Genomic DNA, 13,042 nt, shown 5'->3' with positions numbered 1-13,042 from the left:
TCAAAGCTAGCGCTCTTTTTTGCGCAGCCTGCATCCGTGACAGAAAATAGTGCGCTGCTTGTGGTGAGCGAAAAATAACAAATGCATTGCCGATAGGCTTCGTGGATAATACATTTGTCATCAGCGTTACAAAAAACGATGTTATTGCGAGCGAATCGGTCGAGATCTGTGATTCTGTATTTTGCGTTTGTCGTCTTTTTCCATTTCACGTTTTCGCTGTCCCCGCTGGCCGCCGTGTTTACTCTTTCCGTCCGGAGACCGCGCGGCCACAAAACAGCGCGGAGTGATACATTTCTCTTTATTTTTTTCTGCGGACTACTTCCGTAGCCTTCACAGCGTTGCACATGATGTATGAAACGGAGTATACACTGGTGAGACTGTGTGAATGCTGGCGGGTGTGATTCGTCACAGTATAATCGCAAACGAGCATAATCGCAGTTGGTAGTGAGGTGCTGGAAATACTAAGAGAATATGTCTACTTAGGTCAGGTAGTGACCGCTGATCCGGATCATGAGAGGGAAATAACTAGAAGAATAAGAATGGGGTGGAGCGCATATGGCAGGTTCTCTCAGGTCATGAATGGTAGCTTACCAATATCCCTCAAGAGAAAAGTATACAACAGCTGTATATTACTGGTACTCACCTATGGGGCAGAAACGTGGAGGCTAACGAAGAGGGTTCAGCTTAAGTTAAGGACAACGCAGCGAGCTGTGGAAAGAAAAATGATGGGTGTAACGTTAAGAGATCGGAAGAGGGCGGAGTGGATGAGGGATCAAACGCGGGTTAATGATATCCTAGTTGAAATCAAGAGGAAGAAGTGGGCTTGGGCAGGGCATGTAATGCGAAGGCAAGAAAACCGCTGGTCCTTGAGGGTAACGGAGTGGATTCCAAGAGAAGGCAAACGTAGCAGGGGGCGGCAGAAAGTTAGGTGGGCGGATGAGATTAAGAAGTTTGCGGGGATACAGTGGTCGCAACTGGCAAAGGACAGGGTTAATTGGAGAGACATGGGAGAGGCCTTTGCCCTGCAGTGGGTGTAGTCACGCTGATGATGATGAATCGCAAACTAGCAGCACTGATTTTGTAAAAGAAAATATAGTGAAACGGACTTTCTTCGGATGAAAAAAAAATATTCTGGATAACATGAAAAACAGACTTTCTCAAGCGCAGAAAGGCAGCATGAGGTGTGATTTCACGGAAACGCTACATACATTTTGTTCATACGCGCTGTTCTCTGGCGTTTAATGGTGATAAAAAAATATCAACTTCCAGATCACCGTACTGCGTAATAAATAAATTTCAATCGCGCACAAAATGAATTCTATGCCAAGTATTCCGCCAGAATTTTTGTTTGCTGCATTACTTTCTTGCTCTGCATAAACAATACCGTAACACTCAGCCGTGAAAAACTATGGTGCAATATGGAAATGACACAAATGTCTGTTCGTTTTTTTTTTTTCAAGAGTTAGTACGCATGACATCGCTTGAAAATGACTAAAGATTTGAAATACTACCGTGAACTTAAATTAAATGTACGTAAAACCAAATCCTTCTTGCGTGCGATGTCAGTGCACGTTAAAGAACCCCAGGTGGTCGAAATTTCCGGAGCCCTCCACTACGGCGTCTCTCATAGCCTTAGTCGCTTTGGGACGTTAAACCCCATAAACCAAACCAAACCAAATCCTTCTTGCTTGTACCGAAAGGAGTTGCGATGAACAGGAAGCGGCCCAGTTTTTAGGTGCCCTTTTCAGGATACTGTCCAACCACCAAACAATTGCACATCAGAAAGTGGTGTTTATGGATCCACTGTCACATTAAATAGCCTGAGACACTTCCTCCCCTCAAGCACTTAGCGGTCAATAATTATGCGTTTCTGAATTTACATTGGACTTACTTCCCTCCGGCGAGGTCACTGGACCCGATGTGAACCTTACGAACGCATGCAATACGGGAAATTTGAAATGTTGCAATCACTGAAAAAACTTTGCGGACACTTTAAAATTTACAAAACACAGCCGATAAAGGATTGCTTGTTGGTTGTGTTGGGTTTTAAGGCATATACTCAGCTAAGGCTATCATGCGTAAGAGGTGTTGACGAAGCGCGGCTACGGCCGCTTATCTGTTTTTTCAGCCAGCGTTCGCTTCGGCGGACGCGGTTGTTGCTGCGACGCGCGTCTCTTCTTTCCTTTTATGCGAAGCGTACTAGCCGCACAACCGAGCTCTTCCTTGCTGCGCCGCGCGCGGCCGCGTAGCTACCACTTGACCTACATCGGCGCACCACGTGATATGACGTCACAACAGCTGTGAAAGCTGGGGCTCAACTCGTGCGCTCGCTTGCGGACGCGCAGCCTCTACCGGCGGCCTAACTCCCGCTCCTTCCGCTAGGGGCGCTGACATCACAACAGCTGTGAAATCTGGGGGCGCAGCCTCCGCTGGCGGTATGCTTCGCATCCTAGGCTTAACCATAAGCTAAGCCAGGCCATTTTTTTCTCTTTGCTCTGATCTTTTAACTCTCCTCTGTCTGCACGAGGCAGCGGTGGTGGCTCGGCTGGAGCCAGTTGGCAGGCCCGTGCACTCCCCTTTTCATTCTTCTCTCAGTCGCAAAAACAACAACATGCGTAAACACGCACATGAAGGAGCTATAGAAACACTTTTAAGGCGAAAGCCTTTAATGCCTCATCGTTGTCGACAGAAGGTTGTCAGCAGAAGCTTGTCAGCAGAGGTGTCACGCTTTTGACGGGTGTCCACAGAGATATGTGAGGCAGTTACTGCGTAATTTCCTTTCTTTAAATACAATTTTTCTTTTTTTCATTACGGCCCCCTCTTTCTTCTTTCACTCCAACTTCCTCCCTTCCTCTACAAACGGATGACGGAGGGGGGGGGGGGGGGGGGGGGGTCCACCGAGATATGTGAGGCAGTTACTGCGTAATTTCCTTTCTTCAAATACAATTTTCATTTTCTTCATTACGGCCCCTCTTTCTCTTTCTTCTCTCACTCCCACTTCCTCCCTTTCTGTACGGTGCGGTTCAGGTGTCCACCGAGAGGACAGAGAAGTGCTGTGCCATTTCCTTTCCTCAAAAAGTGCTGCGTTCAAAGGGCAAGGCACCGCGCCGAACGGTTGGTGGCGTTCCGTGGACTCCCTTAGCGCTACAACACGCTGTCGCGTTCCACTACTAAAGGCGAAGCTTAAGCGGCATTAATTAGCAGTTAATCAGTGTCTAGTCATTAATCATTAATTAGCTATTAATTATTAAGTTGTATTTACTTAGTAATTAGTCAGTACTTATGTGTGACGTCATTCAGTGCTACAGAGGCAGTCAAAGTGGTGCGGAAAACGCTTTCGCCTCTACGCACTTTCGACAAAGTGCCCCCCCCCCCGAGATGCCGCCGCCGCTGCGATTGCCGCGCCGTTGCCAGGTAACGAGGCTGCAGACGCAGCCGCCCGCGCACTCACTTCCCGGGCCCCTGGCGATGACCTTACCGATTCGGATCTGGACAACGAACCCCTTTTAAAATTTAAAGATATAGTCAATCACTACCAAGACTCTAACCGCAAGTACCCGACCCCCCTCAAGGGGCTGGGAAACGCAGGTGAGCGTCTTCTGATAAGACTTTTTACAAATACATTGCTGTGCCCGGCAGTCATGAAACACTTCGACCCCTCCTTTTCTGGCGTCTGCCCATACTGGGGGTGGCTGATACTAAAGTCCCTAGATAAGCTTTTTTTAGAAAAGCTCATAAAGGGACTTTAGCTGATACCTACCATATGGTGTGGGCATGCCAGAAAAATCCTTCCCTCACCCCCCACCCCAACCCAACCCGAGAGGACTGGGAGGCGGCTCTGCTCGGCTGCCACGACCCTCCGGCCCAACAGGCCATGGTCCGGCGTGCCCGAGCGGCGGTAGAGTCAAATGCGGTACCGGAATAGGGACCCCACCTAGTATTGTGAGGGGGGTGGCGCACTAGGGGCCACCTCCCAAACTACCTCTCTATGTGTAACTTGTAATAAATGCTTTTCACCACCACCACCGCCGTTGCTTCCGCATTTCTACTCGGGATGGCCATTGGTCAAACCACAGCCAATTTTTTTTCTATCGAGAGCTGCACTACGCAACCCAGTCGAGCATTTCGCCTGATCCTGGGAGGCCCATAGTGCGCATGCGCGAAACCAGAAAGGAGCAGCAGGTGCGCGGCGCATGACGTCAGAGTACGTCGCCGCTGTGCGAGCAGCCGTGCCGGCCTGACTACGCCCGCCGGCACAGCGGGTGAATGTGTGTCACCGAATACTTCTTCATTGCTTAAAATTATAGCCACAACAACAAGCTCGACAACATGCGTAACCAGGGGGCAACTGTAGCTCTCGCTACGTATATCCTGGCATGGCTCAGCCAACACCACCTAGACGAACTTCGTCTAGGTGGTGTTGGCTCAGCTAAGCCACTGCCAATTTCGAAGCGAGAAGCTTCACTACCCGCACCACAGCCGCGCTTCGCGTGAGTCGTCGGGGCCAAAATTTGCCACAGCTGCGCATGCGCAAAACCGAGTGACGTCACACGCGGCACAAATAAAAAAATAAATAAAAGACAGACAGTGCGCCAGGAAACTCTCATATCTCGGTGGACACCCGAACCGCGCCGTAAGGGAAGGAAAATGAAAAGAAAATCGGTTTTAAGGAAAGGAAACGACGCCTGTCTCATATCTCGGTGCATACCCGAACCGCGCCGTAAGGGCCTTAAGGAAAAAGAAATGAAAATTGATTTTAAGGAAAGGAAATGCCTATCTCTCATGTTTTCGTGTACACCCGAAAGGAATGGACACACACAGTGCCTGTCTCTAAAACAACCTTCTAAGACAGCACCGTATTCACTACACGCGCGTCTCCTCCTCCGCCTCCGTACAGGTAGTGTGTGGACGGCCGAACGCCTCCACCGTTATCGTGGTGCTCCCAGGGCATTGTGCGCCAACTGCGACAGCCATGACGTCAAACAAAGCATAACTGCAGCTTTTCGCTTATATATCCAGGCTTAACCAGAGCTAAGCCACTGCCTAATTTTTTCCCCGCTACTTCCTGTTCACGGACAAAAAAAATTACCGACGATTACGTTACTTCCTAATGCGAAATTTGAGCGCAGCAAATAAGGTGTTTCACCTTTTCGATAGATTGAGGCAAAGAAATCGAGCAACACATGTATGCGCTATCACAGAATTTTTTTTTTATTTTTCACACGTATTCCTTTAACAAAGACTCCACTAACAGTTCTTGACAGTCATGAAGGAAGCTTTGTGGTCGGAGAAATAGACTGATATATGTTCGACTTGGTACACCAATGCTTGATTCTCAAAGACGAGATCTATACAAGTGCCTCGCGAGGTTGTCACAGCCGTGGGACGCGTTACGAGCGAGAGGAACGGGATGTTCTCCCGCATAAGTGTTAAGAAATTGCTGTTTGTCTTTATGTCAACATTAAAGTCCCCCACTACTAACATCGGTGTGGATCGATGGACGGTTAATGGGAGTTGCAGGAAGTGCACGACGTCTTTCGTGAGTGCGGTAGGGGCGAAGTAGGCAGCAACTACCAGCAAGCCGTTGGGCAACTTTGCGGCGCACAGTTCGCCAACTTCATGTGACGTGCCAAACATTTCGACTGGTATTGCAGAGAGACCTGTGCGCAAGTAGATAGCGACTCCCGCCGCTCTGTTGTGGTCTCTGCGAGCACCACAGCAGTATAGGAAATCTATGATTTCGAGAGGCTCTTCGGGATCCATCCAGGTTTCAGCAAAGCAAAGTACAGAGGAATGGCGCAGAATGTGATCGTGGTGACGTCCTTGGCATGTGCGGCAAGGGAGCGTACGTTAAGAATGTGGTTGTGAATGATGAATCAAGTGCTGCCAGCGAATGACGCGTCCATTGGCTGTCTGCGTGTGTTACTGATGTGTGGTTAACATGTTAAGCTTCGCCTGTAAGAGTGGAACGCGACAGCGTCTTGCAACGCTGCCAGGGAGTCCACAGAACGCCATCGCCAATTCGGCTGTACGCCTTGCTGGACGGTAAATTTATTTTTTGAGGAAAGGAAATGTATCTCTCTCGCATATCTGGGTGGACACCTGCACCTCGCCGTAAGCGAAAGGGGGAAGATGGGAGTGAACGAAGACGCCGTATTAGCTAGACGCGCCTTTGTTCATTCCAAACCATTCAGCTGGCATTACGGAGTGGCTAGCGTGCTCGTATCGCACTCCGGAGACCCTGGTTCGATTCCCCAACTCGACCAATTTCGTTCTCGGTTTTATTGATTTATGCGGTCTAACTAGAAAGGTTAATTAGGCTATTTCATATTTATATTATTGTATTTCTATCCATCGTGTTCTGTCATTAACCTGTCAATTGTTGGAACTGTCTAGGATGTTCGACACAACGTATATGAAACGAGCAACGTCTTACTGAGTGGTGAAGTGCGTGGTGGTGGAGGGAACGCGGCTTCGTACTTATGTTTTTTTCAGCAGCGTCTCCTTCCGCGGACGCTGTTGTCGCTGCGGCGCGCGTCTTTCTTTTCTTTTCTTCTGACCTCTTCATTCTCCTCTATATTAATTAGGCTAATTGATTAATTAAGCAATTAACTAAACTCAGTCCAACTTAGTTGCAGCATCACTATACGATCCCTTTGATTGGTTGCATGGTTACTAGCCAAAGTACAATTGGCCCCATTTGAAATTCGCGCACTGTGACGTCACGAGCATTTCGACCAATTGAAAAGCGTGACATTGGGGGCGGAGCTGGTTACGAGGCCGACTCCGACGCGAAACCCAGGAACGGACGCCAAAGAGCTGCGCTCTAAAAAAGGCTACATCGGCACAGTTGGAGCAATTACATGATTTGCAGCTATTCAGGATAACAGCTTTGCATGGTCAGTGGAACTAACTGTGAATATTTGTAATTTGTGCCCTTAGAGCGCAAGAATATTCGTCATAGAGACCGTAGTTGCAGTTTTACTTTGTTCGCCTAAGCAAGTTTTTGATCTCTGCATTCAGGCGTCAGAGAGAGGTAGTTGGCTCCGGCGATGGTAGCTCGCCGTTCACAGTACTTGCCCTTCGAGCAGTGTGGCGTCGTCAAAAAAAATGCGCCACGTTCTTTGGCACCCCAGCTGAGTTGCGTCAGTCCCGTAATTCTTGTCAGCCTCGGCCTCTTTGCCATTGTACTTCATCGAAACTATGCATTCTTTTGGGTTTTAAGTACACCCTGGATGGCGGAACATTCTGCTACAAGAAAAGCTGCAGGCGTGTGTTAGTGCATGTATCCCATCGATTGCCAGATAAACATGGTGACGTCATCAACCGGCCGTAGGAAGCACACAGCAACTCGAGGACTGCCGCTTGAGACCGTCGAAAACATTATTCCCCCACACTGCATGTATTCCCCCACACTGGCTGGCCTTCTTGTGGCACCTGATTTCGCGACTGCGTTAGTACGAAGTTTTGAGCAACGTAGCCCCAGAGAGCCCCAACTGCGCATGCGCGAGGAGCGAGTGCGACAGGTACTGCGTAATTTCCTTTCCTCTAATGCAATTTTCATTTTATTCATTAAGGCCCCTCTTTCTCTTTCTTCTTTAACTATCCCTTCCTCCCTTCCTGTACGGTGCGGTTCGGGTGTCGAGATGACACAGAAGTACTGCGCCATTTCCTTTCCTCAAAAAGCGTTGCGTTCAGAGGGCAACGCATCGCGCCGAACGGGTGGTGGCTTTCCCGTGGACTCCTGGCAGCGCTACAACACGCTGTTGCGTTCTACTCCTAAGGGCGAAGCTTAAGCGACATTAATTAGCAGGTAATTAGTATTTAGTCATTAATCAGTAATTAGCTATTAATTAGTAATTTCCATTACTTAGTAATTAGTCCCTAATTATGTGTGACGTCACCCAGTGGTGACGTCACCTGTGCCACAGCGGCAGTCAAAGTGGTACGGAAAACGCTTTCGCCTCTGCGCACTTTAGACAGTCGAAAGGCGTCCTGAATTTTTCTGGAGGCTCTAAGACAATATAAAACAAACAAAACGGTGTTTCTGAAAAACATCCACACTCCTTGTGAACTAAGGCAGATTTTGTTTATTTATTGACACTGCGCAGTCACTTAACTCCAAGCTGGGGTCAGTGCGAAGTACCAAATAAAATAGCATAATAAGCAAGGAGAGAGAGAGAGAAAACTTTATTCTACAAGGAATTCGGGGCACGCCCCAGGGTCCCCGCACGACCCCACTGCACTCAAGTGTTTATGTTCCGAAGGTCCATAACACTGGCAGCACGGCCGGTGGCGATGGTCTGCACGGCCGGATCCTCCGAGCGCAGCAGGGTCTCCCAGTCCTCCCCGGTCTTGAGGTTCTCTAGGTCCCGCGGGGGAGGGTCCGCCGGGCAGAGGGAAAGGACGTGGAGGGAAGAGGCGAAGGGTTCTGGGCATAGGGCGCATGCTGGAGTGGGGAAGGAGGGATGATAGTGGGCTAGGGTAAGGGGTGAGGGAAGAGAGTGGGTCTGTAGTCTGCGCCAGAGCGTTGCGTGTTTGTTATCTAAGGAGGGGTGGGGCGGGGGGTAGAGCTGGCGTGAGGCTCTGTAGGCCTGCGTCAGCTCGCTGAATGAGTGCATGCGCTCCTTCGTGAATCCCCGATCCGAGGGCACCTGAGCCCGGTTTAAAGAACCTCGGGCTAAAAGGTTGGCGGCCTCGTTTCCGGGATTCCCGGAGTGCGCGGGTGTGACGTTCCCGCCTGTCGGGGGTCAGTCACAATGCAACACAATATTTGTTGCCATCTACGGGTTCTGCTGAAGCGAGGAGAAATGAGCCAACACACAACGCCTCCGAGTCAACCTAATTTATTTACACTCTCTGCCTGAAGGTGTAACTGGGAGTTCCGCTCACCGCTGTCTTGTATCAGGCGTCGGTGCGGTCCGGCCAACAGGTGCCTCGCTGCTTGGCTGCTCTGGCGGGGGTGGCGCTCAGCCTGGTGGCGGTCCCACGTTTCGGTGACTATGACGGGTGGTGGCGTCAGGCTTCTTGGCCGTCTCAGCTGGCGGTACTCTGACGGGTTGTGGCGTCCGGCTTCTTGGGCGTCTCGGCTGGCGGTCAGTTTGCAACGGATGCCCTCGGGTCCGGCCTCACCGACTACCGACCAGCGCGATCTCCTTCCGTCCACTTCGCCCGTCCCTGCCCGTTCTCTCCTTTGTCTCCCTGTCCCCAACGCGTCTCTCTGAGGACTCCTTTTCTTTCCTTCGGTGTCCTCCTCGCCTCCTCTGCTGGGAGCCCTCTTGGTGCTAACTTGCCGGCCTCCCCCGCCACCTCGAGCCGTTAGTAAGGCCGTTGCGTTGCAAGACACTGCTGGCCTGTGGGCCCACGAACTCCGGGAAACTGTTTGTGCCGCGAGCGTTCCGGCCTACCCTCGGCGCCGTAGGGTGCCGGCCTCTTCGCGAACGCGGGGCTCATGTTCCATCGAAGACGCACTCCTCTCGAATTTGACATATTTATGAGGGTCACGGCTGTCCTCTCTCTTCTCGCATCGGAACCCGGGGTGGTCTCTTCCAAGAACCGCGGCTTGGTCACGCGACCACGGCATTCGAAAACTTGGCCGTCAACGGACAAAGGGAGTCCTCCTTTAGCAGCGGAAAAGAGCAGCTGCCCGGAGAGACAGTCTGTTTTCCATGGGCCTGGGGCCCTCTTTTCTTTTTGGTTAAATTCCCCTAATAAAGACCCAACTCCTAGCCTTCTCCGAGTCCACAGCCCGTACCTCGCAACAAGGCCGTCTGCAGGCGCGCATGCGCGCACACACAAACGCACAAACGTGCCTGTCTCTACGCCAAAGGGGGGGAAGTTGGGGACGCGCTGCAAAACGGGCCGCAGGGATGCGTGTGGTCGCGCTGGGCGCCCCGCGCGGCCTCTCCTCCTTAGCCCTCTGGCTGCTTCGCACGTCTTTGTGTTGCGCCGGCCGCATTCCACACAACCGCCTTCGCTGACGGGGCAGAGCGACAATTTTGAACCAGACACAGTGTCTCTGGTGTTAGTCGATGGAGAGAGTTCTTTTGGGCCATGCGCCCTCCCGTACACAGACCTTCACAACCCCCTCTTCTTATAAAGAAATTTTCTATGAAAATTTTGTGATCACCGCACTTTCACAACCAACAGTACGTCGCAAAGTTCGCAACTCAATCTTATGGCAGCAGTCATATTTCGAGCACAACAAAGCTGCCAAACATCGTCGTCGCGCACAAGCACTGGTTTCACAACACGGCACAATGTGGGCGGTCCCTCAGTCCCCCCAGGCAGAGGAGTAAATTTAACACGGCGGACAACTCCGCCCTCTATGTAAAACACGCAACCGCAGAAAAGTCATGAGTGCAATTCAATGGTCGTGGCAACTCAAAGACTTCCGTTAAGTCACACTAAGATCAGGAGGTGGTCCATGCAACTCTCTCAACCTCGGTGTCTTTCTCCACTGGCAGTTTCTGCAGTGTTCGGTAACATCCTGTCTCAGTCCATGCCAGAAATAGCCTTTGCTAACCGCCCGGCGGGTCTTTTGATATCCTAAATGTCCTCCGCCTTCCATTTCGCGGCATAACCTCACAACTTCACTCCTCATTAGCAAAGGGACAACTACTCGATCTGCGGTACCGTGCGCTTTGTCTCTGAAACGGAGTATACCAAAAGAGTCCAAATGATACAATCTTGACTTTTTTCCCTCTGAGCTGTCACACTCGTTTATCATTTTAGCACAGACAAATCTTTCCTCTGCTCCTCGTACAGGCGGGTTTGCTCAATCACAGGGGGAACCTCGGTTGGCCTTGTGTCCGCCGCGCGTCTGAATGGCGACTGGTTTCCCTTGGCTCGCGCACTCCTGCTTTGCCCGTGCATAGGCTCACCACCGCTTCTGAACACCCTCGCTCGTGACGGCTCTCAGTAGATGTTTTATTTAGCTCCTTGATACCTTCAGGGCTACCCTCGCCTTCCTTCTTACGCTGCTCGGAGTGGTCCAAGCGCCCTGAAATGTGCCCGTGCGATATCTGACGCAGACGACAAAAACGTGAGATGTGCCCTAACCTGCCGCACGAGAAACAGGCGATTGATTTGACGCGTCGATTCAATTCTCGCGCCTGCCCAGATGGAGGGCCCTCACGTATCCGAAGGACCTCTTCGAGCAGCTTCTCCAGCCGATCCAGACGTTCACGGAAATCACCCGTCTCCCCTCTGCTTTCTACAAGTCGGACAGTCGCGGTTCTCGTGCTCGTCACTTCCTCTAACTGCTCTTCTCTAGACGCTACCTCCACTACCTCTTCGAATGTCTTGGGATCGTGTGACAGAGCAAATCTCCTTACCGGATCGCGGAGCCCATTCAGAAAAATAGAGGCCAGCTGCTCCCTAAGGATTTCGCGCCTCGCTTCTCTCTTCGACGTGTCATCGCCATCAACGTCCTCAAAAGCCTCTGTTCCGAGCGTACGCAGCCGGCTCGCGAACGAGCGTACATTCTCACCAATGTTCTGCCTTGCTCTCAGAAACTTCTCAAACTTCCTGCACGCCGGCTCGGTATCATATCGTTTCAGCGCGAGCGCTTTAAACGATTTATACGAAGTCACGCCTGCCACCTCCTCATCCAACCATGCAAAGTCCAGAGCAGCCCCGACCATCTTACATCTCGCCATCCCGACTAACTGTTTCTCCTGCCATCCGCCCAGATTACCGACCTGCTCTAAAATTTTCAGAAAGTCGCTTATTTTGGGACCGTTGTCATCCCCCGTGAATGATGGAATCACAGCTCCCAACAGCTTTTCATTTGCTCCCATCACCCCTTCCTGAAGACTCGGTGATTCCTGCAGCGACATGTTGGCTCCTTTCTCCTCGGGTACGAGGGTGAATGTCTCGCACCACAACTTCAGCAAGATCCCACCGCTGCCACCACTTGTGACGTTCCCGCCTGTCGGGGGTCAGTCACAATGCAACACAATATTTGTTGCCATCTACGGGTTCTGCTGAAGCGAAGAGAAATGAGCCAACACACAACGCCTCCGAGTCAACCTAATTTATTTACACTCTCTGCCTGAAGGTGTAACTGGGAGTTCCGCTCACCGCTGTCTTGTATCAGGCGTCGGTGCGGTCCGGCCAACAGGTGCCTCGCTGCTTGGCTGCTCTGGCGGGGGTGGCGCTTAACCTGGTGGCGGTCCCACGTTTCGGTGACTATGACGGGTGGTGGCGTCAGGCTTCTTGGCCGTCTCAGCTGGCGGTACTCTGACGGGTTGTGGCGTCCGGCTTCTTGGGCGTCTCGGCTGGCGGTCAGTTTGCAACGGATGCCCTCGGGTCCGGCCTCACCGACTACCGACCAGCGCGATCTCCTTCCGTCCACTTCGCCCGTCCCTGCCCGTTCTCTCCTTTGTCTCCCTGTCCCCAACGCGTCTCTCTGAGGACTCCTTTTCTTTCCTTCGGTGTCCTCCTCGCCTCCTCTGCTGGGAGCCCTCTTGGTGCTAACTTGCCGGCCTCCCCCGCCACCTCGAGCCGTTAGTAAGGCCGTTGCGTTGCAAGACACTGCTGGCCTGTGGGCCCACGAACTCCGGGAAACTGTTTGTGCCGCGAGCGTTCCGGCCTACCCTCGGCGCCGCAGGGTGCCGGCCTCTTCGCGAACGCGGGGCTCATGTTACATCGAAGACGCACTCCTCTCGAATTTGACATATTTATGAGGGTCACGGCTGTCCTCTCCTCGCATCGGAACCCTGGGTGGTCTCTTCCAAGAACCGCGGCTTGGTCACGCGACCACGGCATTCGAAAACTTGGCCGTCAACGGACAAAGGGAGTCCTCCTTTAGCAGCGGAAGAGAGCAGCTGCCCGGAGAGACAGTCTGTTTTCCATGGGCCTGGGGCCCTCTATTCTTTTGGGTTAACTTCCCTTAATAAAGACCCAACTCCTAGCCTTCTCCGAGTCCACAGCCCGTACCTCGCAACAAGGCCGTCTGCAGGCGCGCATGCGCGCTCACACAAACGCACAAACGTGCCTGTCTCTGCGCCAAAGGGGGGGAAGTTGGGGACGCGCTGCA

This window comes from Amblyomma mixtum, chromosome 4 (genome assembly GCF_055824585.1).
Source record: "Amblyomma mixtum isolate Tamu chromosome 4, ASM5582458v1, whole genome shotgun sequence".
NCBI lineage: Eukaryota > Metazoa > Arthropoda > Arachnida > Ixodida > Ixodidae > Amblyomma > Amblyomma mixtum.
Note: the sequence above shows the minus strand (reverse complement) of the source record.